The sequence below is a fragment of the Triticum aestivum genome, chromosome 5A (genome assembly GCF_018294505.1).
Source record: "Triticum aestivum cultivar Chinese Spring chromosome 5A, IWGSC CS RefSeq v2.1, whole genome shotgun sequence".
In the NCBI taxonomy this organism is placed as follows: Eukaryota; Viridiplantae; Streptophyta; class Magnoliopsida; order Poales; family Poaceae; genus Triticum; species Triticum aestivum.
The window spans coordinates 329,454,477-329,460,476 of NC_057806.1; positions in this window are offsets into that span (position 1 = coordinate 329,454,477).

The window sequence follows — 6,000 nt, forward strand, 5'->3', positions numbered from 1 at the left end:
CCCTTCCATTGCTGCATTTCTAGGTGGATATAGACTGAAGAGCTTTGCTCAGCGCCCAGCTTTGGGCACCCGTGGGGGCATCCTTCTTCTTTGGGACGAGAATTTTGTCTCTGTCCATGATGTTAGCATCGGAGCCTTTTTCCTTTCGGCCATGGTCACCATCACCTCTACGAGTTCATCCTTCAAGCTAACAACTGTTTATGGCCCGAAGCGAAGCAATCTGAAAGACACCTTCTTCCAAGAATTAGTTAGTGAGAAGCTCCCCATGGTGATAAGTGGCTGCTCAATAGTGATTTCAACCAAATATACTGGGCTAGAGACAAGAACCATGCGAATGTTGATCGGAGTCGCATCGTTCGCTTTTGCAACGCCCTCAATGCGTGTGAGTTAAAAGAGGTACACCTTCAAAACCGGAAATTTACTTGGAGTAATGAGCGAAACGATCCAACTTTGAGCAAGCTTGATTCCTACTTTTGCAATGAAGATTGGGACCTTCAGTTCGGCACACACCTCCTGCATGCTATTTCCTCATCACTCTCTGATCATTGCCCTCTCCTCCTTGCTAATGATAAAGGGCCTCTGAGGACCAAGTCGTTCCGATTTGAAAACTTTTGGATCAAAATGCCCAGATTCAAGGATGTTGTCCAAGGTGCTTGGAACCAAGAGGTGAACCATTTTGATCCTTACCGCATCCTCTTCCAGAAGCTGAAAAAGACAAGTCATGTTCTTAGAAAGTGGAGCAAGATGATTTTTGCGCATTCAAAGGTGCAAATTCACATGGCCCTCGAGATCATTCTTCGCTTGGACGTGGCCCAAGAATCCCGACCTTTAAGTGCTGATGAGCGGGACATTCGTAGGAGACTCAAGCACAAGGTGCTTAGTTTATCCGTGCTTGAACGCGCGCGAAAAGACAATGTTCGAGGATCACCAATCTCAAAGATGGAGATGCTAACATTCGCTTCTTTCACCTCCGGGTCAACCATAGAAGGCGAAAGAATTTCATCCACCGTCTTAAGCACAATAACGGTTGGGTCACCGACCATGAGCACAAGAAGTCCATCATACAAAACCACTTCAGAGAAGTCACCAAGAGGGGTGCGCCCCGTACCATTGACATCAATTGGGATAATATCCCTGTCCCCGCTTGCGATCTCTCAAACCTTGGGGATGCCTTCTCGGAGGAGGAGGTCAAGAAGGCAATCTTCGATCTACCAAGTGACAAAGCTCTAGGACCGGACGGCTTCACCGGTGCCTTCTCCAAGGAATGTTGGGAGATCATCAGAGGAGACATTATGAATGTTGTCAACCACTTCTCGAGCGTGCACACCTCCAACCTCCATTGTCTCAACTCAGCGAACATTGCCCTCATTCCTAAGAAAGATGGGGCAGAGTGCATCTCCGATTTCCGTCCCATAGTCTTATCCATGCCATTGCGAAGATTATAGCTAAGATGATGGCCTCGCGTCTCGCACCGCACATGCAAAGTCTTGTCTCAAATGCCCAAGTGCTTTTATCAAGAAAAGGAGCATACATGATAATTTCATGTATGTGAGAGGCCTGGCGAGAAAGTTGCATCGCAACAAGACCCCGACTTTGCTCTTCAAGCTCGATATCAAGAAAGCTTTCGACTCTGTGAGATGGGATTTCCTTTTGGATCTTTTAAGGCATCTGGGCTTCCCAAGCAAATTTCACGACTGGATTTCGGCCCTCCTTTCCACGGCTTCGTCGAGGGTTTTGATCAATGGTGTGTTGGGTGATCCGTTGAAGCATGGCCGTGGCCTTAGGCAAGGCGATCCTCTATCCCCCCTGCTGTTTGTTTTGGCGATTGATCCTCTACACCATCTTCTCAACAAAGCCACGGCCCAATGCTAGGGCACATCCATCCTCTCTGTGGTAGAGTCACGACCATCCATGCTTCGCTCTATGCGGACGATGCTGCCATCTTTGTCAAGCCCATCAAAGAGGATGTTCAATTCCTTGCTTCCTCTCTGGCCTCCTTTGGAGTTATTACCGGTTTAGTCACCAACTGTGACAAAAGCCTCGTCGCCCCTATTCGATGCGAAAATGTTGACCTTGATGATGTTCTACTTGCTTTCCCGGCTGTCCGTTCTTCGTTTCTGATGAGATACCTTGGACTCCCGCTGTCCATCAAGCGTCTCAAGAGGATCCATTTTCAACACCTTGAGGATAAGGTCGCTGGCAAGCTCCCTCCTTGGCAAGGAAGACATGTCGCTACTGCTGGCCGGGTTGTTCTTGTCAAAGCTGTCCTCACTGCCATCGCCATTTACCATATTACGCCTCTTGATATCCCGATGGCGGTTCTCAAGAAGATTAACCATCTTCGCCACGCCTATCTTTGGGCGGGAGCCGACAAGGTTTTGGGTGGGAAATGCAAGGTTAATTGGGACCTTGTTTGCAAGCCTAAGAAACATGGTGGCCTGGGTGTGCTCAATTTGGACAAATTTTCCAAGGTTCTTAGGCTTCGATGGCTCTGGTTTGAATGGAAAGAGCCCACAAAACCATGGATTGGTATGGGCACGCCATGTACGGACAAGGACAAAGATTTGTTTGCAGCTGCCACTATAGTCACGGTTGGCAATGGGCGTATGGCCAGATTCTGGAACTCCTCTTGGTTGAATGGTTTGCGCCCGCGTGATATTGCACCTGACATCTTTGATCTATCCAAAAAGAAAAACTGCTCGGTCCAGCAAGCTTTATCAACCAACACTTGGATCTCTCACATCGACATCTCCAATGGTCTAACCATCGACCACGTTCAACAGTTTGCCAACCTTTGGGAAAACGTTGCTCAGGTCACACTTGTTGAGGATATGGAGGATTCCATTATTTGGAAGTTCACCAAGGACAGTTTGTATTCTGCCTCCTCGGCTTATAAGGCGCAATTTGAGGGCCTTACTACGTCGGACATGGTTCTTTCGGTGTGGAAGGTGTGGGCTCCTCCGCGGTGCAAATTTTTTGCTTGGCTTGCTCTTCAAAACAGGATTTGGACATCAGACCGCCTTCTTCGCCGTGGATGGCCCAACTGCGGTCTTTGCCCCCTTTGCAAGCAAAGTCAGGAATCGGCGGCCCACCTACTTTTCCAATGTCGTTTCACCCTTCACGTGCGGAACGATGTTCTCCAGTGGCTCGGCTTGCAGCACATCAACACCGCAGCTTGGATGACGAGGGTCTCAGTGAGGGAATGGTGGACAGGAAACATTCATATCCGTAGCGAATCCCCCAAAGCGATTGCTTCACTGATGATGCTCATCTCCTGGGAGATTTGGTCGGAGTGCAATGCTAGAATTTTCCACAATACGGCTGCTCCATCAGCGGTCCTTGTTAGTAAGATTAAAGAGGAGTTGTCTCTTTGGGCTTTGGCGGGCGCCAAGCACTTGAGTATTGTAATGGCGCGAGAGTAGGCCTTTATTTTCTGGCCGCTTTGTGGCATTGTCTAAACCTTCTTCCTTAATCAATGAAATGGCAAATCTTTTGCCTTGTTTCAAAAAAAATCCATCCCATGGTTTTTTGGATTACAAATTCATTAACTTTGCCATGCCCTTACTATGGTACGACATATTATGCCATCTCACACATAATCCTTGTTTTGTTCTAACTTTTTAGTTACATATACCACTGGGATTACATTCTTTCAACCGCAATGTTTCTTGGCCGGCAACCGAAGCGGCTGTACATCGAATCAACCAACCCTTTCCCCCTCTCCCCTTGACGGATAGGGATATGACTAAAGGATGCTTCTCCCTCCTTCCTCTGCTCTCCTCTCCTCTCCTGGCCTTTTCCCCTCTCCCTATATATACTTGTGCACGAGAACGATGATGTTTGTTCTTGCTTAGCTAGGATGCTATTTAATCAATGGTCAAATCATCGATGACTCCATGAACCAACAATTTTTCTCCCCTTTAATTCCTCTATGTATAAGTAAGCATGTAAATGTTGTTGGCCTGACAACTCAGGTGCTCATAGACCATGGGACAAATAATAGTATATTGATTAAACATTTCATTTGGTTACTAAAGATTAATTATATGAATTGAGCGTAGCTCACATGATTAAGATGTGTCGGTTTAATCTCTCGAAGATAATCATAGAGATAGGGCGTACATGTGTACCTTCATAAAGATGAATTTATGTGCTATTTAAACTTTTTTTAGAAAAGGAGAATTACCCCGGCCTCTGCATCGGAGCAATGCATGCAGCCATTTTATTAATTATTCCCAGAGACCTTACAAATCATTACATCAATAAGCCTAAAGCCACCATCTTGACGACACCTGTCGCTACTCCTGATGCAGGGGTGCTAAATGTCCGAGCCTAATACCAAACAGAAATCGTACCAAAACCTAGCATCTAATACCGGTTGCCCCATCCCAGCCACTTACCGGGAATGGGTCACACACCGGTCCGGCGCACTCACCGAGGCTACCGCAACCGTCATCCACCTAACCATCTTTAGAGCAGGTACCGACGCAAAGACATTGCCAGGTCAGCTGTCGACGCCACCATGACGCCAGACAGCGCACTGCCCCGCACTCGTCCATCCAACCGCATCTATCATCGATATCCAGCTGCACCATGACGCCAATACTCGTTGTTATCGACGCGGTAGAAACAACGCCGCACCTCCTGGCAACCTCCACACTGTCGCCGCTGCTGGAGCTACATGGAGTCCATCACCCACAACATCTCTCCGCCGAACAACAGAACCTCCCAAAACGGCGCCTCCATGGAGGGTATGAGGCGAAGGACACCGCCGCCGCCCAATCTAGACTGAATTTTTGACTTTCGTCCAGGAGGGGTCTAGTGGTGGATAGGAGAGACCTCAACATCGCCTTCACAGAGGGTAACAGCGTCGAGAGACGTCGCCGATGCCAGACCGAGCAAGCCAATCAAAGTTTCCTCCGGTCCCCATCCTATACCACCAAAACTCCGTCAACTTTGGATCCGGCAAAGAACCACAAAGCGGAACCTAGAGAGATGAGAGATCCATGGGGTTCAACCCCGCCATGAAGGAGGATCGAGAAGAATCCATCGTAGATCTCCAGGCGCCGAATCCAACGATCCGCGTGGTCAGCGACGACCACTACCACCTCGCGGCGGCTGGCGGCGTTCAAGTCCAAGACCCAGATTGGATTCGATCTGAACCCGACAGCGCCTGCGGCCACCGATCTTGCCCACCACGCAACTATAACCACGCCGCGCACGACGTCGCCAAGAAACCCGCCCGCCGTGCCGCCCGACCCCATGCTAGTCCAGTGCCCCGCCCGATCTAGCTGCCCTGCGCCAGCCGTGATGGACAAGGGGGAGAGACGCCCCGCCACCGCCCAACCGGCCAAGCTTTGCCCGGCGGCGCTGCAGATGACAGCGATGAGAGGTGGAGGCGGGAGGAGAGCCAAGAGGACGGCAGCTAGGGTTCCCCTTTGGGTCGCCCGCGGGGGTGACACGAGGGGGATGAGGGGGCATCTGTGTTATGTAAACATCTGTGTTTTGTAGCGTGTTACTAAAAAAACTAACATACTAATCATGCATACGTACTACCTACTGCATATGCAACCAAATCAAAAGGAAATCATGGAGTGGGCGTATATATTGTACTATGTGTAAACCGGCCGACCTGTGACGCCCCATCCATTGATCTTGACCTGTCTCTACATGCACGGCTCGACCTAGATGGCCATCGCTCGTCGTGGATTATTGAAACCATACGATGTACGATTCCCCCTAGCCAAAAATTGTCCTCCGACGCTTGCTGTGGAGAGTTCCTTTACCTCGCCGGTCTCCCCTATCTCTTTGTGCTGCCTCTCGAGCTGATCATGTTGGAAATATGCCCCAGAGGCAATAATAAATGCTATTATTTATTTAAAAGTTTGCAATTGATGTTTATGTCCTATGTTATAATTGCAATGATTCTCGAGTATGTATATCCAAGAGACTTAGAGGAAAAATCATATGCATGTATGAAATAATAAATAGTAAAATAGA